Here is a 22,556-nt window from a genome sequence, read left to right on the forward strand (position 1 = left end):
CCCAGATTGACTGTTGTCTTGCAGTGTGGTTCCCCTGTGGCAGAGGTGGTGTGTACTGGGTACTCAGGAAACATTTGCACAAATAGGGGAGATGGATCTATGTGTATTGTATCTTTGAATCCCAGTGCCCAGCAAAGAAAATGCTTAGTAAATGCTCTAGGTAGGCAAGAAGAAAGCAAAGTACTCATCCTGGGCCCTGTGGATCCCCAAAGAGCGCATCCCAGGATCGTTGAGAGAACTCAAAGAAACCTAGAGACACTGAGTAAACTGCCCAGGATTGCACAGGAAGTGGCACACCTGAGGTGCTAACCTAGACAATTGAGCCTCTATCTCATTTGCCTTTTGGGATGAAGATGAAATGCCTGATGCTCCAGCAGCCACCCTAGCCTGTAGGGTGACTTTGAAGATGGAAGCCTCTCCCTTGAAGACATGTTTTGTGGGAGAGAAGCCAAGTTCTGTCTTGCCGTAGCTGCTGCTCTTTAGGCTTTCCTATTTTCCCAGCAGTGCCTAATCTTCAAACTCTGGCAAATATAAACATCCTTTTTTTTTTTTTTTTTTTTGGCCAGTCCTGGGGCTGAACTCAGGTTTCCTTGGGCTTTCTCAAGGCCTAGTGCTCTACCACTTGAGCCACAGCACCACTCTGCCTTTTTCTATGTATGTGGTGCCAAGGAATGGAACCCGGATCTTCGTGCATGCTAGGCAAGTACTTTTATCACTAGGCCAAAGCCTGGCCCCTCATCCTCACTTTTACATAAATAGAAACTGAGTCTTCAAGCAGCAGAACCATTTGATGTGAATGCAGGCAGAACCTACATACAAAACCACTAGCTACAGGTGTCACTTAGGCACTGAGCCCAGAGTCAACATTAATGTAGGAGGGCAGTGAGGCCCTGCCATGGCAGGAGCCAGGAATGTAAGGGTTTTGGCATTATCCTTGGCCTTGCTGGCTCAGGGTAAGTGTTCACTGTGTTCTGACTACATCCAGGTCTGTGCCTAGGCCCTGCAGCAAGCTGGCCAGAAACCTGGAATGTGGTTATTAAATTCCTCTGACTCTGGTCTGCCCTCAAGGAACTGGTAGTCCAGGGAGAGACAATTATTGCAATAGGGAAGCAGTTATCATATTATGTGGAACAGGAGGGAGAGAATTGGGCCTGGAGAGCAGCAGTGGTGACCTGAAGTGGGCTCGAAAGGCACTGTTCCCGCAGCCCAGCAGCAGGGGACTGCAGCCCTTGGTGTCCGTATCACACTTAGCCCGGGACTTCTCAGAGCTTCGAGCACACACAGAGGCATGGAAGACAAACGTGAAAAACAGGAACTTGGAAGCCAGGAACAGGATGCTTTTCTGTGAGAATATTATGAGTAGATATATAGGAACAGTTGACTGCCTGCCAGGTCCTTTGATGAGAATTATATATGCACTGTCTCATGAATGTTCAGAAAAGTCTATAAAGTTCTCCTTGGCATTGTAGTGTCTGTGTGCTTGAACTCAGGGGCTAAGCACTGTCCCTGAGCTTTTTTTTGCACCCTTCTAGTGCTTTACTACTTGAGCCATGACTACTTGCAGCGGTTTTGTGGTTCACTAGAGATAAGAGTGTAGGGAAAATCCATCACTTCCACCTGTGATCCTCAGAGCTCAGCCTCCTTAAGCCATAAGCAGGAGATTACAGGTGTGAGCCACTGGTACACCTGGCTTTTGTCATTTTATAAATCATGAAACAGAAGTTCCAAGTTAAAACATCCCATGCCCAGAGACTGTAGGAAGTAGAAATGCTCATCTACACTCTGTGGCTCCCAGAATCAGTATACTACATGGCTAAGCCCTACAACAACAGCTTGCTGGGGCTGGGAGTTTGGCCTAATGGTAGAGTGCTTGCCTAGCATGCACAAAGACCCGGGTTCCAATACTCGGTACCACATGCATAGAAAAAAGCTGGAAGTGGTGCTGAGGCTCAAGTGGTAGAGCTCTAGCCTTGAGAAAGTCCAAGGACAGTGCTCAGGCCCTGAGCCCAAGCCCTGAACTGCTAAAAAAAACAAAAAACCGTCAGCAATGTCACTCAGCAAATCCAAGGAAATTAAACACTGAAATCTACATAAAAGTTTGTATATTGGTAGCAAATCATAACAGCCAAAAAGTAAAAAAGTGGGCCACCAATATACTAGAAATCCACTGCATTGTACACTTGTGGAAGGGTGATTTACCTCAATAATATTATTAACCCAAACTAAACTATATTGGTCATCTTCAAGCTTTAGCTCACTGGCCAGCTGGGCACAGAAATATCTTCTGCAGAAAGCCTTGTCCACAGCAGCCACAGGTCCCCAAGCCCTGGGTCTGGAATGTAGCTGTTCACTCCCAGAATGGGCAAGAAGCTGGATGCATCTTTTCCTCTAGTACATGCCAATGTCCTGACTCTTATTCTTTTTCCTGGGCTCACAAGTTTCTTTGGGAAAGGTCCGGAATGATGAGCTTCATTAAACCAGCATGATTCCAGTAGAACACAATCTCTTTGGGAAACGAGACTACAGGAACATTTACTGAAAGCCTGTAGGATACTGAGCTCACCCAGTCTAGTCTTCAGCCTCTTTGAAGGCATGACCACATCACACCTGGAGATGGAGGTGCTGTGAGGCTGTCCTCTGCATTCCAGAGGCAATGGCAGAAGTCCCTCTCCATCGAGTACTCCCTCAGCCATCCTGATTTCTCCAGACTTTCCTCTTATCAGCAAATGGGTGCACATCACACCACCAAGCTGTGTGCCGGAGCAGCGGAAAGTACCTGGCTCTGTGAATTCCAGCAGAACCTGGATTTCATTGGCTCAGCCACTATGCAGGGTAGAGCACTCTTTTATCTTTTCTGAACATGGGCACTGCCCTCCTCTCACACAGCCCAAGCTTCTCCCATTCCTGGCTCTGTTGCTGTGGTGGGCATCTCATTTCCAGTGTGGCCCATCCCCAGGCTCCTGAGAGGAGCACGGCAGGCTGTCGGCATCCAGGTTCCCAGGAATTCAGACCGCGCCCGGACCTTCTGGACTGGGAAGACCTATTGAGGGTCACAGGGCAAGTTTGTGCAGCATGGAAGCAGAGGCAGGGAGGGTCATTTCTCTCAGGTGACCCACCAAATGTAATGGTGATACTGTGTGCTCAGGCTGGCTTCTCACCCTCCCAAGCAGGTGCCAACAAAATCACAAAACACAGGTTTCCAATCACATATGGCTTCTTTGACCCCATCAAATAACTTTATTCACACAAACGTCCCTTAATTTACAAAGCCTCAGTCATTCATACATTAGGGGATCCACAGTGTTCAAGGAACTTAAATATAATGCATTATATCAACCCAAGTAAACCAAGTACAAAAAATATTCATATAAAGTTGTTCACACGTAGGTCCTAGATTACCAGCTTCTGTGCAAAAAAGAAAATAGAAAATAGATTAACTAGTATTTGAAACTAACCTGTGCCTGGCTTAAAACCTCCCTCACAACAAATCTGCCCTCACACAAGCCAGGAGGCCACTGAAATGCCCTCCCCAGCTGAGGATAAGCTCTAGGGGCACAAGATTTCTTTAAAATGCCCCCAAATCAGCTTCTTTCCTCCTGTGGTCTTGCCTGGGAAAAACAAGTTTCTGTGGGGGCGTGCAACTTTTGGTACCCTGTGCAACCCTAGGAGAGGGGGGTGGGGTCCTCAGGCAACTGAGGGCACGGGGTTCATACCTAAGTGTGTGGGGGGGAGGCTGTGGATCCTGCATTAACTTGCCCCCCCCCAACAGAAAAAGCCAGGGTGTGTAGGTCAGGGTCCGAGGCAGTAGCTCTGGGCCTCAGCCTCCCAAATCTGCTGGCCTGGAGAGCTGAATAATGAAGCTGACCGTCTTGAGGCTGCTGGGCCTCCCACTTCCAGCAGCTAAGTCTAGGACTAGCCACACAGATTTGGGGAGGTGAGGGGAAGAGATGGTCAGAGGGAGGAATAACCAAGAGATCCACCTAGAACAAGAGCTAGCCGCCCTGGAGGAGAGGAGAGGCTGGAGGTGCTCTTGGGGAAGAGGGCACGGGTAGTTAGGGTCCCCTCCTGAGCAGGCAGAGCCTGGCTCTTGCTTTTCAAGTTCCCTAAATACCCCAGAGGCTAAAACCCAGCTATCTATCCTTTTAAGTTGTCTTCTAAAAGAGTAAACAGTACTAACGAAGATCCCACACCACCAGCTCTTTTCCTTTTCTTAGAAATTCAAGCAAAAATGATCTTATTGCTCCAAACACTGGTTTTCTAGGATAGGAGACAAGTGATATGTTGAGTAGCTGAGAACCCTGGAAGGGAATGGTGGAGGTGGGAGAGGTCCTAGCACCACAGGGTAGGGAGCAGAGGGGATGAAGGGCCCCCACCTTCTCTGCCTACATTCACTCCGTGCCTACCACTGGCAGTGCCATAAAGGAGGCCAGGCCCAGTCCAGAGTGAAATCTCCCCCCTAGGGTGGGCGCATTTCTCCTCCAGCTGTAAACAGGGTTATTTCTTAAGTAAACATTTAACACACTCCCTCTGAAAGGCAGACATGGGAGCAAACCCCCAGAAGGGTGGGAGGATTCGAGTTTCCATTACCTGTCCCACTGCCTCTCGCTGGTGTGAGATGAGGCTAAGGACAGAACCTTAGTCCCCTTACCCAGAGTGGGGTGAGATGGAGCCAGTCTGGAAGAAGCAGATGTGACCTTCTGGCTAGAGGTAAGCGCAGGAAGGGACCTGCTGGGGTCACCAGACAGCATGCACCTGCGGGCAGCACCTCTCCTGTCCTGGGCTAACGCTACCCAGAGTGCCCTGGAGGCAGCTGGGCAATGCTGGGGTTGTAAGAGGGTTGGGGGTGAAGACCTTCTTTCCCCTCTGGCAATCCGCAGGTGAAAAAGTGTGAGTGCAAATGACAAGTAGACACAGGGGATTAGATGGCCATGTGCTGCTGGTTGAGGCAGGAGTCTGGCCAAGGACTACAAAGGAGTAAGGCACTAAGATCTGTCCTGCTGACTCCTCTCCCAGGAGGCTAAGGCCAGGACAGTCTCTCAACAGTCTACCCTTTTCACACATCCAGGAAGAGGACTACTGTTGTAAGGTGTCTAACAAACTTGGGGTGCTGAGATGATGTCCCATGGAGGCTGGCAGGCCTGAGACCCAGGTAGAGGCAGAAAGAATCAGCAGGTGGTGTGCAGTCGGGAAGGGCAGTTCTGGGAAGACTGAAGGAGCCACCCAGAGTAGACTCACTGACCATGACAGAGCAGGGCGGGGAGGGGAAGAGGCAGGGACAGGCACTTGGGACTCAAGAGCTGGTGCTCATTTGAGCTAGGGAAGGAGGTCCCACCAAGCCAGAGCTGACTCAAGTCCTGGAAGAAAAGGTGCAGGAAAATAGTCTGCCCCTGCCAGGCCACCCACCTGTGACCTCCAGTGACTACTGACATTTAGAGTCGAGAGCCTGGGCTGAGCAGAACAAAAGGACAAGCAGGTCACCTGGTGGCCCACATCTGCTCCATATTTGGGGACTGCTTTTCCCGCCTGTTCATACATGGAGAGATGACAGCTCCCAAGGAAGGCAGGAAGGCGGAGCAGAGGAGCATGCTCTAAAGTCAGAGGGGGCTGCTGCCACTCCCAATATACTCAGGAGCCTGCCTGAGAAAATCAGAGGAGAGGAAACAAGGGCCAGGCAATCACAACAGCCTGCAAAGGGAAGCAAAGAGCCTTGTTGCCTCCTGTAGCCCATGGGATTCCAATAACAGCAGCCAGCCTTCTGCTGAGAGGAAGAAGAAATGTCATGGTGCAGCCGATGGGCTCAGACAAGGCTGGAGGAATTGAACAGATGCATGGCGGGGCTGGGTGTGCTGTCATTTGGGCGCTGCAGGGCCATAAGGACCGCTGCTTATGGGGCAAGTCCCTCTTGGTCACACACCAACTGAAATGCCCTCCAATCAGCTCCCCATCGGTCCTAGTCTAGTGTGCGTGTGTGGGGGGGGGGAGGGGGAACAAAAATGAACACAAATGAGCCCTTTCCCCTTCCCTAGAAACCCTATATCCCATTTGGCCATAAATAATAGGTGAAAAACCTGGAAGAGCTTTGGAGCAGCCAAAGGCATCCAGCTAGAGAAAAGGGGAATGGCAGTGGGCTCCCAGCAGCAGCCTGGAAGGAGGGGCCTACCAGGAGTATGGGCACCCACTGAGTCAGTCCAAGGGATCAGGGAGATGGCGCTTGATGTGTCACTGGGATGTAACACAGTGGACCCTGGCAGCAGGGTACACCTTCACAGAGACAACCAAAGTGGCAGCCAGTACAGGACACTGTTACCATGGCAATCAATGGTCACCAGAGCTTAGGGTCCAGGCAGTCTGTGGCACACCTGGGAAGACGATGGTCTGGAGGCAGCTGGTGAGGGGTGCTGAGCTAACCATGTTGATGGCATCTGAGGACTCAGGAAGAGGCTTGGCACAACAGTCATAGCCAGACAGTAGGCTTACGGAACTAGCTGCTCACTGCAGCAGTGGGCATGGGTTGCCCTTAACCTCTGGGGCTCCCAGTTATAAAGGGCAGAGGAGGAACCCATGTCCTACCACCGAGTCCTGGTGTGGCCTGGACTCCCAACAGCTTAAAGAGAACCAAACCTGCAGGCTGGGCTCCTTTCTGGAGTCCTCCTGGCTGAGCCCTGGCCTTTGCCTTCCTTATCCAGGCAGCTCTTCACCTCTGTCCCGTGTGAGGTCTGAGGGCTGGCCAGAGTCCAGCAGGCCTGTGTCTGGGAGAAGGCTGGCCCAGAAGCCTCCCATGTCTTCACATCCTATTCCAAAAGAATCCCCAACACTCTCTGGGGAGATGATCTTCTCCAGGGAGTGAGATGCTACAAGCAGAACTGAGACGCACAGAGAAATCAGAAGGAAAATGACACAACTCAAATCGCTCCCTAACCTTTTACAGAAATGAACAGTAAAATTTACACGTGCTTTGTCCACATTGACTTTCTTTAAATGACGCCTGTCCACAGCGTAACTTTCTGCTGTTCTGAAATATCGATGACTTAAATGAAAAGAAAATAAAAGGACAGGAAAAAATAACAACAAAAACCCAAAATGCAACTAACAGGAGGGGAATCCCAAACAAAAGCTTCACATTGCTGGAGGTCCAAGCTGTTAGCCGATCACCACCAGCCAAGCCACCACCTAGACCTTCTGCTGTCCTGTCCACGGCATGAGACTGTGGGTCCCGAGGATCGACCTGGAAGACAGAAGGCAGGCACAGCTGAAATGTGATCAGAGCCTGGGGCACCAGCACCCAACCCAGAGTGGCTCTGAAGCTGTGTGTGCATGGAGGGGTGGGAGTGGCGCGTAGGTTCCTCTAAATACTTGAGTTACCTGGGCATCACAATTACACTGACAATACAGACATGTTCTCAGGTCACAACCAATGCAGGCACTAAAAGTAAACACAGAATCTAGCTCCAGCTATCACTCTGCTTCCTTCCAGCCATCTGGAAACAGAGCCCATACTTCACCCCCATGGCAGTACTGTGCCTTCCAATAACCCTCTGAAGCTTTCATTGACCTGTTTTAAACATGAGAAACTAAACTGAAGCTGCAGTCTCACCCAGCAAGGTCAGAGGTTAGATCAGAGCCACGTTTCTCACTGCTTGCTCTAATTCTGTCATGTTACTGGAGTTAAGGCTAGGGTATCTGGAGCCAGAACTGAGTTACGTAGGCTCTAACACTTGAACAAGAGTTAACTTAAATCCTCTGTTCCTACACTAAACATTTTTATAAAGATTACTGCACACAGTCATAGGAGGCCAGTATAATAACAGACATGGTTTAAACAAACTAAGAAGGCTAGATGTTAGCACACAGCCCACCACTGCCTGGAACATCATTATGTGGTCTGTGACTGACTGGGTATCTACAATTTAGAGAGAATACTTTTGCTGTTATTTACAAATTGCCTTTGTGTCAGGCTTCAGGAATAGGACAAGAAGTGGCCCTGCAGGGACATGGGAAAATGGAAACCTAAAACATAAAAGCCTATAGAAATTAGATGTGAGCCGTTCTCATACGCTGAGCCACCTAATCAGAGCTAAGTATAGCCTTGCCCTACTATCTAGGTGGTAATTCCCATCGCGCTTGTACTTGGAATTACCAAACTTTTTGAAGTGTCTGGCTGCACTCTGATTTCTGAGTTAGACACGTCTTCTGGCTGGGGACATCATGGGAAGGACCCTACCCATAGTACTGGAGGACCGTGACAATCTCTGGAAGAAGACTGGCAATGCGCTTTTCCATGTACTTGGACCTGGAGCCTAACAGCTCACACTCCCAGGAGATCAGCATCTCTGAAAGCCCCAAATATGGAAAAGACATGAAAAAGGATGTTTATTGTCCTAAATTATGAGGCAATAATAACTTACAAGGCCAAAATAAAGGATGACTGAGCGAATGATCCATCAACTCAATGATATACTCTGCGGAGGAAATGAGAGATGTGTGGCATCTGAACACTGATCAGAGCCCGCATGTGTGGGTCAAGTGGAAATAAGTTACAAAGCTATGTGCCAGAAGCACAGGAGCATAATCTCTCTCAGTTCTGGCTGCAGTTTAACCCATTATAAAGAATTTAGGGAGTGAAATCAATCTGACCAGTTGTGGCCCATGGCTGCTGACACCCAGTGAGGGGAGGAGGCAGGGGAAGGCAATGAGATCGGAAGTGATCATCAGGCAGCCTTGTAGGAAGCAAAGCTGACATTTTCCATCAGCTTTGGTGCTCTCTGGGTAGGATGGTGTCAGTCTGGCTCTTCCTGGGTAGACAGAGGAAGAGTTTGGACGGCTGTCCCCAAGACAGAACCTTGGTTTCCTGCTCCTCTTTCATCTGATCAGGAAGTATACACCATCCCCCCAGAGCAAAGTTTAGGGGCTGAGGAAAACATGCCTGTAATTCCACCTACTTAGGAGGCAATGGTATGGAAATTCTGACAAACATGAAATAAAAATCCAACAGTCAGCTTTGCCCGTTTTAATCGAGGCACTATTCACAACAGCCAAGCAGTGGAATCAGCCTAGGGGCCTACCAATAGTATGTATACATGATGAGTGGAGCTTTACTCAACCATTAAAAATGAAATTTTATTATTTCCTAGGAAATAGATATAAATGGAGAGCAAGAAGTTAAATAAAATTATCCAGTCTCAGCAAAGACAACCATTGCATCTCTTCTCTCGTTTGAGAGAGACAAGGCAAGAGTAATGGAGGGATGTACGTGGTAAGAGCACACTGTACCGATGAGATGCATTACTAAACACATACACAAGTGAACGGGATAGCTCTTCAGTCGCCCCCTGTATTCAATCCCCAGTACAGCAAAACAAAACAGGATGAAACAAAAACAAAACCTCATAGAAAAAGTTCCTTTCTACAGCCTGAAAAAGGAAGGAGCAGCCAGAACCACATGGGTGACGCACAGGTCTCTCTGACACTGGCTGGTGACAAAAATGGTGCTGGTCCTAGCCTTGGTGGGCCCTCCCAGGCTGTTCCATCCTAGTAAGATGCCATTATCAGGGCTCCTAGATGCCTGGACTGTGACCCGAGTCCCTGATTTCTACCCTCAGCCATGACTTGCTTGTCTCTCTTGGTAGATCCTCATCCCCACTGACCACACAGCCTTCCTAGAAGGCAAAAGCACAACTGCCAAACTTGCTGGAAGATGGTGCTAATCCGCAGTGTGAGGAGGGGTCTGGTCCTTCTCTTACAGAGAGGAAACTGAAGCTCAGGGTAAGACTGCCCAGGCAGTAAGTGGCAGAAGAATTTTAACCCAGGCCAGCCTCAGCCCTGCTCATACTTAACATGTAACTATGGAAGATAAAATCTCTTCCTAGAGACATGAGAGTTTAAACCCCATTTAATACATTTATAAATAGAACCACTCAGAAAAGGATTCAGGGCTTAGGTGCCTCTGAACAGGTCTGATACCCAAGACCCAAGGTGAGATGTAGTGAAACTAGACAGTGAGCAGCCTTCCAGAGAGTTCCTTGGCCACCTGAGGAACTGTCTGGTCTTCCCAAAGAGTCAGAGGAACCAAACTCTTCCTATTAAGCCATAAACAGCTTGGCACATAAGGCTAGAAAGAGCCAAGACGCAGGCAACGTAAGGATGGCGCCAGGGATAGCAGAGGCTCCTATCTATCTCCTGCCACATTACTCAACCTGCAAACAGAGAGCATCTCAGGAAATAAAGGACCATCCTTATTCTCAAGATATGCTCTGCCTCCCTTCATATCCAAGTGTCATTTCTTTGGCTAGACAAGTTCAGTAGGGATTGTTCCATCTCTGACCTCTGGGTTTACACTCTACCGTTGTACAGAATGTATCAAGTTTCTGGGAGTCACAACTACTTTGGGGATGCAGCATCCTCATTCTGGCCCTCGGAGGGCAAGAGCACAGGCTTGATGGCAGACAAAGGTTCAAATTCAGGTCCTAACTATTTATAATTTGAGTCTCCTCTTTCTAGAAAATGCAGACAGTGCCCTTTGACACTGAGTAAATTGCTTGTTTCAGAATTTTGCACAGAATGGCCCTCAATCAGAGCTCACTCACTCTAATCCTTGTCAGTGTTCATTCTGGCTCTGACAGTGTTAACAGACTGGACTGTCCTGAACTTATGCTGGGTCAAAGTTTAATTAAAAAACTATCCTACATTCCCTATGTGGTGGGGGAATAAAGGCAGGGTAGTTGGTGGAGGGCAGCCCTCTGGTCCTCACTGTGTGTGACAAGGATGTAAATGTCTGCTATCCATTACTGTAATGGCTTCAAGGGCAACCTGAAGGTAGAATATTCCCAGAGCCTTCTGACTGCTCACACCTGAGGACAGGTTTTTGAAGTCAACCAGAGTCCAGGACCTCAATGTCTGCACTTTTACAAGGAGGCAACGGCTGGTATTTGTCTGAAGGTGGCTTCAGTGTGGCGCAGCAGTCCCACCGACTGGCAAAAGACAGAGACACCAAGCACCTGGACACAGGTGTAGGCTCTAGCATGTACTCTATATGCATTTATCTGTGAAAGAAAATTCTCTTCACAGATGAGAAATTCCAGTCATGAGAGTGGTTAGCTTACATAGGCTGGCAAGTACATCAAGAGCAGAGTACATAGCTAGTAAATGGTTGTCTGGGACTTGAACCTGAAGCCTAGTTTCTACTCTGCCTCTCATTTAATCAGAAAGTCATTTGGTTGGCACCTCACAGATTAGGCACTGCATGGACACAGTGTGTAGTATTACCAAATGGGCAGTCAAAAATACACTTAAACACACCCCAGTCTTCAGAGGTATGCAGTGCTTCTTTTGTCTATTTAGGAATTATCTGTTTCACAGATGAGCAAACTGAGGCTGTGTTATTAAGTCAAAGCCTATCATTCTGCAGAACAAGCTGGCATAGGAGGCATGTGAAAGCCAAGTCACCTGTCAAGACAGAGGACAATCATCTCCTAAGTAGGAGACTGAATTGTTCATTAATGTAGTACGCAAACACTTGTGGCTGCTTGTAGTCAGACATCACACACTGGCACACCGGACTTCAGGAGTCCAGCACTATGGTCTGCTCTGATCAGCTAAGGGACTCAGGCCAGGGAGCCCAGTTCTCTGAAGCTCCATTACTGAGGCTGAGCCAGAGGCCATGGGTCTTCCAGGAGGGCAAAGCTGTGGATTACCATGCTAAAAGCAGCCCATGGTACAACCTGTGGGTCTCTTGTGGTCAGCATGGGAGAATGCTGTCTTCAAGAAGAGAAATGGTGTCAGGACAGAGGGGAGGGGGAAATCAGCAATCACAAACATGCGCAGATTCAAGTCCACAGCAGTTTACAACAATCTGAAAGACCTGACCAGGATGCCAGAGCAAGGCAGCTGCACCACACCTGACTGGTCCATAAGGGAAAGGCTAGTGAAAGAATGGCAAAAGGTGAGTTGTCAAGAATATGGGCAAAATTTACATTACAGTCCTTCCACCTACTAGCTCTGACCTTTCCAAGAATCTATTGAGCATCCGTCTTCTCAACTTATGTGAGAAAATGCCTACTCTTCCAGGTATGAAGCATTGGCAGCATCTGTAACAAACAGGTGTCACGTAGCAAGCAGGACTAAAGAGAGATGGCAGCTTTAAATCTAATTCAAAAAGCACGCGAGACCCACAGACACCTCACAGTAAGTCCTTTACATGGCGAAGGCACAAATTCCAACCCTCTTGAGATAATAGCCTTCTTTCTGCTTTGGGCCTCAGCTCCTGCTAGTCTGGTTATTACCCAGGCTTTCCACCCAGAGACACTCAGCTTTCCTGGCCCCTCATCCCCTCATCCCCATGTCTCCTCCCAATAAGCCAAGCACAGAGAAGCCATGCAGGGACAGGACAGTGTGCTGCAGCTCTGAAGCAGCTTGGGTTACCTAACAGCATTGGTTGTTAGAGAGCTCAAATGCCAAGGGATTGGTAGAAACTGAGTACCTGGCAATACAACAAAGTTAATTTGTGAAATTCTCAGCATCACTTATTCAACGTAACAGCATTTTAATATAAAAAAAATGATTAGAATGCTTCTTGTCTCAGGTTGAGATCCCCCTTCATGGCCAAGTGTTCTGCCCACATCCACCCTGAACATCCCAGCAGCCACTGTTGTGGAGGGAGGCCAGGCCCACTTCCCCTGGCCCCCTGCTGGAAGGGACAGAGCTGGACCAGGGTCCAGTCCTGAGGCCATGCTAATACTGTGCCATGCCCCCTCATGCTCAGGGTCGGATGGCAGCGATGGCAGCAACGTGACATGGAGGACCACAGATTTCCTCTGACACCAGATAGCCAATCTGTTATAGAACCATGAGGCTTCTTGGCTCAACTCCAGCTCTTTCCACTGTTTCTTCCCAGCGTTACAGGAAGCCTTCTCTCTCTGAGAAGGTCCTACCTACTGTGTGCAAACACATTCTGTTTATGTGGAGAGGGCCCCCGGAATCTAATTGCGGCTGAGACTGGCTTAGCTTCTGACCATGGCTCTTGAGTCTAAGTCAGCTACATAAAGAGCAGTGAAGATGGAAATCTGGCTTTGGCCTAAATTTCTGTGGACTCCTCAGATCTCTGTGCAGTCAGGGGTTTCCCCTTGCCTGCAATACCCCCACCCTCATCTTCCAGATCCTGTGCACTGACTTGAGTGTCTAGCGGGAGCTGACCCTAGATGTCTTTGAAAGGCAGACTGCCACCTGAGCTGCGGAGGCATGACTACAACCCTAAGCAAAGGTTCCCAGGGGGGCAAGAAGCAGAATTGTGGTCCCAGGGCTCCTTCCCTGCTCCTCTGTGGATACTTCATTTCCTCATGTGTCAAAAGAAGATGGATCTGCAGAGGGGCACTAACCCCAGGAACATGGCTTTGGGGCCACAGCTTCAGCAACATCTTGAAAAGCTGTGAAATGTCACAACATGAAATCCCATGAATTCAGTCTGAAAAGGGTCTATAACACAAAGAATACAGAGATCAAGAGGGCCTCTGCAGGCTCTTAACCTATGTGGTTCTGTAGAAGCCAGCCACAGAGCCGTACAGAAGTGGCAAGGAGGGCTTCCCACGGCTCTAAGCCCAGAACAACAGTACAACCTATGTGGCCAAGGCAGGGAGAATCAGGTCAGTGGGCATGCATTTAGGGCCAACTTAAGCCCACACCCTAGAGTCCATCTCACTCTAACAAGGGCAGTGAGGACCCTCTCCCTGAAGGCTTCCTGCAGAGCCTCTTTAAAAGAGACCAATACTACCAAGAGGGGGTAGACTCTGCTACTGCAGATAATGCTCCATCTGCGCATTACTTACTACACTGATGACACAGCCCTCAGGGCAGCAGGGTATGCCATAATGAAAGGGTCCAAGTAGAGCTGAAAGCAAAGACAGAATGCCACCCAAACAGATGTCAGCTTTCTCTCAAGACAGAGTTGGAAGGTTCAGTCTGGGCAGTTGAGTCCAAGCTCTCACAGAGAGCCACTCTCGTTGCTGCAGTGCTCCTGTTGTCTGCATTGCTGACTTATTTTAAACCTCCTGATTCCTCAGCATGTGCGGCTCCATATCCTAGCATTAAAAATGCTTGCCCATTGCCCAAAAAGAAGAACCACTGGGCGGGACACAAGATACTGGATTTGGAAGGCCCTGTGGTAGCCAGCAGTAAGCCAGGCTGCTGACAGAGTCATCTCTTGTCTGAGACTGCAATTCAGGACGCATCAAAACCAGGAGTCCTTTGGGCACTGGGGCTGGTGGCTTCCCATAAGTACCTTAACTAGTAAACAGGTACTGGGTGGAATTTAAAACCAACCAAGGTGAACTTTTAGTCTCTAGAAACAGCCTTGGTAATTGGCAGTTAGCTATATGGATACCCTAACGAATTCTCTTCTTCAACTTATTAAATATGAGGTTGAAATAAAAGCTGCCAACTGCCTCAATTGGTCCCCACAGAGTCAGGTTCAGCTGAGCTCTGTGATTAGCAGAGGGAAAGGCTCAGGGGAAAGGCTGGGATTGCCAAGTTCTCTGAAGGACCCTTTGCCAGGAGGAAGACATCTAAATCCCAGTTACTAAAGAAGAGGTCACTCTTCCATATGGCGAAAGACAATTTGTGGTTACAGAAAGACTCAAGTGAGGTGGTGCCCAGAGTGGCCTGGGCAAAAGGAAGACCATATGGCTTTCTTGTTACAGCAACCAGTCCAAAACCCAGTAGGCCTAGGGAAATCACCCCAGCACTTGCTAAGGGGCTTGGAGCTCTCTTAGGGGAAAAGAGGCTTCCACAAATTGTTGTGATTACACCTATAAGGATTTGGCAAAAACAAAGCAGCAGGATGAGGGTAATACATCATGCTACCCTGTGAATTCCTGCACGTACATGCTGGGGCAGTGCTCATCACAGGACAGTCACTGCCTTCCTGAACATCACACAAGGAGATGGGACCCAGAGAAGGCAAACGTTGTGGCCAAAGCCACATAGCCAACAAGGAGAAAACCACAGTTTAACCTTAGGTTCAACAGCAAGCCCCCAAATATCCAAAATGTCCTGACACCACTATGGAAGCACAGAACTTCTACCTGTCGTATGTACTGCCCTTGTTGTACATTCTCACTCCTGGAAATGAGCACAGCACTGCCAGGTGTGATATCTCATCTCTGGGAGGGGGGGAGGGTATGAAGAGGAGGGCACAGTTCTCTCCCTAACTCCTAAGACCCAGCCACCAGTCCCGCCATGCCTACAGGTTCCTACTCCTTAGACCAACATGCAAGGCTCCTGACAAATGAAGCTTTCAGTTCCCCAGCTAGGGCCTGTGTGTGAGCCATCCAGTGCTCTTTGCCTGTAATCGTGCCAAGGGCTCTGCTCAGGTTGCTCTCCCCTGTGCTCCTTTCTTCAAGACCCATCTGATCTCACATATTGCTGTCACTTACTCTGGTGGCCCAAAAGATGGTACAGGCCAGGCCCACTCCAGACTTGCCCAGGTAGCCTCTAGGGGAGTTAGGTACAGGAGAGCCTGGGCTGGAGCTCTGGCCCTTGAGCTGGCACACACCACACAGCTAAGGACAAATCACCTTTCTCTGGAACTGGGGAGCAGTACCCAGGACACAGGTGAGGAATTAACTCTAAGAGAGTAGGGAGAAATTAACGGGTGCTTGAAAGTCCATGTAGAGGTGAAAAATAGGCTTACCCATCCCACACAAAGATTCAAGCTGCCCTGGGATAAAGACTCTGATTTGTCCTATGCAAAAACAAATGTCTGGGGCAAACCCCAGGAATGACTGTGAAGCCCTCCCCTACATGTAGCTGTAGGTCAAGTTAAGACTATGACGGTACCTCTGCTCTTGGTATTACCCTCAGAAGTCCGAAGTCCAGAGGTTTTCCCATCCTTCTCCCCTTCACTTCTTTCCTTAACCTCAAGTAGAAAGTATTTCCCAATTTGTAAATTTAAGTGACTTTCAAAATCAATTTTATAGCTGGCAAATGTCACAAAAGTAGGAGATTCAAGTGTTAGGAGTCCATAAGGTTGTCCATATGTATGTGACAGGACCTCTTTCCCACGGATTTTCAGCTTTGGAAAACAACAACAACAAAAACAACAACACTATGTTCTCAAGACATAATTACAGCAAAGAACAGATGTAAATGAAGACTAGAGAGAGCCAGACACATCAGTCACCTAGTAAGAAGCTGATTGCAGAAGAAAGCACAAAATCCAGAAAGATGCAGTCACCAAAAATGTCACGGGCACAGCCCTGGGTACCATCCCTGTATGACTGAAGCAAGCCTGAGAACAATGCGGAAGAATAATAGAACAACTTTAATCATGCCCAGGCTCTCACAGCAACCTCTGAGCCATCTCTTCCTCATCTCTAAGTGCTCCCACATGGTGCTCACTTTGGTGGAACATGTTAAAATTTAGAATGAGATAGAAGACTAACAGACTAGCAAGTCCCTTCCACAAGGACGACACAAATCATGTCACCTCTGCCATCTCCATACCCACTTTCCTCAACCTGTGTTGATATGGCTTCTAAGTGGGCTCCCAGCTTCTACCACACTTGTCTCTGTACACAATTCTACTGGTCACACAACATATCCTTACCCAACAGCTAAAGCCCTCATCTATCCCAGCCTCCTGGAACTCAGGAAGGATGATGATGATCACCACGGTCAAGCCCAACCTGGGCTACTGAGAAAAACTATCTGAAAACAGGAAAAACACAAAAAACAACCAAGAAACAACTGCTCAGTCCAGGCTCCTCCTTGCCTCTCTCCTCGGAGCTCACCTCCCTTCTGCCAGCTCCTGCCCCTCTGATGGAGAAAGATTCTATCCGGCCTGTTTCAGTATCATCCCTGTAGAGAATCTCATTCTGGGGAAGATCACTTTTCTGCCATTTTCTCCATCCATACATAACTAACATTGCATCTGCAGTGGTGACCATGTCTGATTTATTTATTTATTTATTTTTGCCAGTCCTGGGCTTAAGCTCAGGGCCTAAGGACTGTCCTTGGATTTTTCTCAAGGCCAGAACTCTACCATTTGAGCCTCAGCACCACTTCTGGCTTTTTCTAAGTATGTGGTACCAAGGAATCGAACCCCGGTCTTTGTGCATGCTAGGCAAGCACTCTACCACTAGGCCAAACTCCCGGCCCCATGTCTGATTTTTTGCCCTACCCCATAAGACCTATCATCCTGCTTAGGACACAAAATACCATGGACCCCATTTGGGGTCTTTCTTAATGAGGAAAGCAGAGGAACCTGCACATGTTCCCAGATGCTAATTCTAGACCCACCACGAACTTGGTCAAAAACAGGCACAAAAAGGCTCTAGGCCTCAAAACCTATAATGTGCTCAAGGTTTGCCTGGCAACCCTCTAACCTCACAGTTTCATCCCACAGTAAGTGCAGGTATCAATGAAGCTTCTACTGCCCAGAGATGCCAGGTAGGAGAGGACTGAGGTCAAAACTATACTGGCACTGCATGCGCAATACATGCCCATGCCTATGGGATAAATACATGTAGCTTTGCTAATCAAAACTCCAGAGCCATGTTGAGCAAACAACAGTGTTTCACATTCCACAGGCCCCTCTGCATTTCCTTTCCCCTCTTGAGCTGATCATCTCCCTATCCACAGGTCTGCAGAGATCCTATTACCACCCTGCAGGCACTCACCTGGGTCACCCTGAGACTTCCACCCTTTCAGCATGCTTGCTGTTCTACTTCCCCAGGGCCAGGGAAGCCCAGGCAGTTAAATCCCTTCTCAGAGGTAAATTACTTCTCACAAGGCTTCACCTTATTCTAAAGAGGAACACTACAGGATGAAGTTGCAGTACCAGGTATGCAGAGAAACACAGGCAGAATTACTTAAGTTGTGATTAGAACTTGGCAGTCTCCTGCTCCTGATTTGTAGGCAGGGATCCCAGCATTTTGCAAGGAGAGGGGTAAAAGCTGAAGATGGTGGCATGGTAAAGATGGCAGGTTATGCCCTCATCCAGGAGGACACTTCTCCACTGTGTGCCTTAGCACCATTGGAAGGCTGTACAGTGGCCCTCACCAGCTTCCCACAATGAGCTTGCAGGGCAGTTAAATCCCCACCGGTGCTGAAGAACCACTGGCAAAGGGCCTTTCTGATGATCCACACGCACGGAGGAGTGGAACCCTGGGTGGGAGGTCCCAGAAGAATGCACAATGGTCATAGCACATTGATGATACTGTTTTATTTACTGTCAGTGGTAGGGCTCGGTGTTATCCCCTAGCTTTTTTACTCAAGGCTGGTACTCTACTACTTGAGTCACAGCTCAACTTGCACCTTTGCTAGTTATTGGAGATCAGTTTCACCACTTTTCTGCCTAGGCTGCCTTCGATCCACTATTCTCAGATCTCAGTGTTGACAGTAGCAGGATTACAGGCATGGGCAATAGGCACCCAGCTTCTTTGGTTTTGACACTACTTAAGATATCGAGTTAGAACTGTGATCTATTACTTAGTAGGGAACTCTTCACTCAGTGATGGTAGCTTCCAGAAACCACTGTAACAGAAGCAGTACTTCTATCATGTTTACTTTGAATCAGGGTCAAGGAAAGGTCCCTAAAGCCTCTCATCTAATCTGCCCTCAGCACCAGCCCAAGCTTCCAGGGACAGGGCAATGGTAAGAGTGAGACTGAGCTCTGCTCCCCAGGACCATACCAGGTGACTAGGCCTTCAGATGCCCCACACAGGGGAGGCAAGAGCAAGTCTGGACAGTGTCAGCAGTAACATCTGGATCTGAATTTCAGTGAAGCCACTTGGCCCTAACCCCAGAGCAAGTTTTAGTAACAGTAAATGTCACCCTGTTGTCTGTGTGTGGGGTGTGGTACACTCACACACATTTCTGCTACCCCATGCAAACCCAGGGTTCCTTCCAAACATTCCCTAGATCCAAGTATGCATTCTGGTTACTAACAACAACTGAGCCTCACTTGTGATTGCCAGTTCTCCCTGTCTGGTACAGGGATTGGGCAATGCTGGGAAAGCCTGAGTACTGCCAAAATCCACAAGCACCACACTTCTACCCCAAGCCTTCTACTTGCCCTGTGGACTCAAGCTCTCTAGAAGGGCATGTCTAAGGCATGTCCACCAAAAGGAGACAGGGAAAAACAAAGGGTGTCACCCGGCTGTTCCCTTTCCACTCAGATGGAAGAAGATGCACAATGAGTTGGCTAGCTTATGTGGTCTTGGTAAATTTCCCATTGGAGAAATGATCAATACTAAACCCCAATGTTACACCAAAGCCAGCCTGCTTCCTGGTGCTGCTGTAGTGCTATGCCTGGCCATCAGAAAAATAGCCACTGTTCTAAAGACTCCTTCCCCAGCCCCATAATGCCATACCAAGCACCGTTCTGCTGCATTCCCATCTTCCTCTGTATGCCTTATAGGTGCCAGGGTGACTCTCAAGGCCCGAGGCAGCACTTTCTTTAACAAAGAAACAAAATTCAGATTTTTTTCCCCTGACCTATGTATGATGCAGGTTGAGTTATAGTTTTCCCTTGGCACCTCTTACTGAAAGTGAAATTCCTTTAAAGTTGGAAAATTCATTGCCGTGTTTTAAGGTATTGATTTATTTTCAACTTGGTCGGCAGTTTTCAAGACCTGCCAGGCTGGAGTTCTAGAAATACTGGAGATCTGCATTTCCTCTGATCCTGTAATGCCACGGAGGACCCACTGGTGGAGATGGAGAGGGGCTGGGAGTAGTCTGTCTGCTCTGCTCTAGTTTATCAAAACAAACTTCAGGCCCTCTCTGGAGGCCTGGACCCATTTAAGGAGCTTGGAAATTTCACTACTAGAACCGCCCCTTCCCTAACAAAGCCTGAGTTCACACCCAGAGATGTGAGCACCCCGTCTCACATGGCAGTTCCAAGCAGCCCCAAGACACTGGTTGGTGGCTCATGCCTGCAATACTTGATACTCAGGAGGCTGAGACCTGGAGGATCACAGTTCAAAGCCAGCACAGGTAGAAAAGTATGTGAGCCTCCATCTCAACCAGCAAAAAGGCCAAACTGGAGCCATGGCTCAAGCAGTAGAGTTCCAGGTGTGAGTAAGAAAGCCAATCAAGAGTGGTAGGCTCTGAGTTCAAGTCCAATACATTTTTTAAAAAAGACAGCCTCAAATTCATTTAGCCTTCCCTTGTTCTCCAGCCTTCCTACAATTGTCTGAGACCTTTCCCCATTATGAAAACCTAAGCTCTGATAGTAGTCCAAATGACAAATACCATGCTTGGGCAAGTGCCGCCAGATGCAGGGAAGGCAAGGAGGGCTTATTCACTAAATCCTACTGGCCCCAGAATTTTCCAACAGAGCTATAGGCAACTACACCAATCAGAGAGCAAGTAAGGATGGAAGGAGGTGGATGCCTACAATTTGCTTTGAGTCCTCATCAAACAAATATCTAGACCAAATTGCAGGGAATGGGCTTCTGCTGAGGGAATCAGGGCCCAGAGAGGATGCCGTATGTCCCCATCTTGGGTGTGCTCTGGCTCTCCCACTTTCCAACCTTTCGGCCCATCAGCCTCCTCTGCTGCCAGACCCTTGGTTATGTAAACACCGTACCAACTTACCATCCCCAGACTTGTCAGTCTGCCTGCCTGTGTCTGGGGTTGTGTCAGGGTGACCCCAGAGAAATCTACACGTAGGCTGACCTCACCTGAGGAGCAGCTAGTGACCCGGCGGCAACATACCTGGCCAACATCAGCTGTCCCACTCTAGAGAGCACCACAGCAGCCCTGTACACTGACCCACAAGAGAAATCAGTGTAGTCCTTTCTGGAGAGGGAATTCATTCTCTACCTCCAAGTATAAACCTACCAACAGTTATAGGAGACAGAAGGAACAGTGAACCCTTCTCTCATATATACCTGACCTGCCAAGTCAGGACTCCGGAGATCTCAGGAAAGTGAGCTTCCTTTGCTGCTGAGAGCCAGTTAGGTCATCAGCTCAGCATATAATTACAGTATGGGCGGTGCTTATTCAGAACAAAGGTGAACAAAGGGGAAGAACAGCAGGGCCTTTGCATGTAACAAGCCAGGGGCCTCTCTCAGCAGGTTGTTATTGTCAGTGGGAGGGCCTATGTATCAAGCGGCCTTCAGGCAGCTTTGCTCACAGGATGATCAGCAGAGCCCCAAAGACTTGCCCCAATGGATGCTGCCTTGGCTGGAGTAGCCAAGGATGCCAGGTGCAAACAGCACCTGGGTTTTGCTGCCCTCCACAGCCCCAGGGCAGACTTGTCCTTTCCCAGATGCTCCAGTATCCTGCAACCTTTCAGGGACAGATGATCCCTGGAGGCCAGAGGCCCATTACATAACAGACAGCTTCCTCTGGCTGAAGCAGCAGGGACAATTGAGAGATGGCAGCAGCCAGCCACCAGAGAGCAGCCAGAACCACCTCACTAGGGAAGAACTCCAAAACAGCAGTAGACAAGAGACCCTAAGGGATACGTTGGTACTTACTCAAGAGACACTGGGTCTTTACAGTCGAAGGCTGGCTTCATTTTCCTGGAGCCAAGAGAGAACCAAACACTGCCTCTTCCCCCACAGTCCCTCTTTTCTGGCACAGCCTGTGCAATACTAGTTAGAAATAAGGCATGGCCACAGAGACAGAAACTGTCCAGATGAGAGACACAAAAGAGGTGGGGGAAGTAAAGGTTCATTGTTTTAGACAAACCTGCATCAAAAAAACTGATCAACTGAGTACCAGTGCCTCACATTTATTAATTCCAGCTACTTAGGAAGCAGAGCTCTGAGGATCAAGGTTAGAAGATAGTTGCCCAAAAAATTATGTTTAATTAACCAGCATAATGCTGGACTGGGTGTGTGGCTCAAGTTGTAGGGCCCAGTCATGATTAAAACAACAACAACAAAAAAGGCTGAGCAAGCATGTGAGGTTGAAAGGTCAAATCCCCGTAGCAGCTAAAAGATACAACAGAAATCAGTTTATATACAGCTTTCTCCCCACAATAATCTACTTTAAATTGAGCCTTTATTCTAAAGGATTTAATAATCCCTCCTCCTACTGCCCTACACGTAACTCACAGCTCTATCAGAGATTAAGCTGAGACCAGTTTTGGGGGCATAGAATCCTCCTTGCCCTTGACTGCTCTGCCTTCCTGTAAAGCTTGTTGTATGTTTTTGAGGGGACTATTTGCCCACCAGTATACTCTTGACTTTGCCAGAATAGAAGAAACTACCTCCCATGAGAAGGCTATCACATGTCTCAAGGACCTATCATTCAAAGTGCCCAGAGCTGGGTGGGCAGGAAATTCAACCTAGTGGAGACTCAGTTATTTGTTGAGTTCCATTATGTAGATTATCTGGAATTCACAAATGATTTATAGATGACTCAAAGCATGAGAGTTCAAATATGTAATGTGCTCAAATCTTCAAGAAGAAACCAAGCCTACTTTCTTTCTGTGGATTAGGCCACTACCAACATCTCAGATGGAGCAAAGACTTTTCTATGACTCCTCAGATCACATCAACATCTGATTTCCTTCGGAGGCCTTAGCTGTCCACTCCAAATGCACGTCATTCAAG

General features: G+C 48.4%; 1 protein-coding gene across 2 annotated transcripts in view; it reads right to left on the bottom strand.

The window, feature by feature from the left end:
• Window positions 1-6,907: 6,907 nt before the first annotated feature.
• Window positions 6,908-22,556, bottom strand: part of Stk35 (serine/threonine kinase 35) — a 33,396-nt gene continuing 17,747 nt past the window's right edge. For both annotated transcript variants that reach the window (XM_090352090.1, XM_090352089.1), the window contains exon 4: window positions 6,908-7,225. The gene's annotated coding sequence lies outside the window, so the exon portion shown is untranslated. The remainder of the gene's footprint in view (window positions 7,226-22,556) is intronic.

This window comes from Megascapheus bottae, chromosome 18 (genome assembly GCF_031878675.1).
Source record: "Megascapheus bottae isolate mThoBot1 chromosome 18, mThoBot2.hap1, whole genome shotgun sequence".
NCBI classification, from domain to species: domain Eukaryota; kingdom Metazoa; phylum Chordata; class Mammalia; order Rodentia; family Geomyidae; genus Megascapheus; species Megascapheus bottae.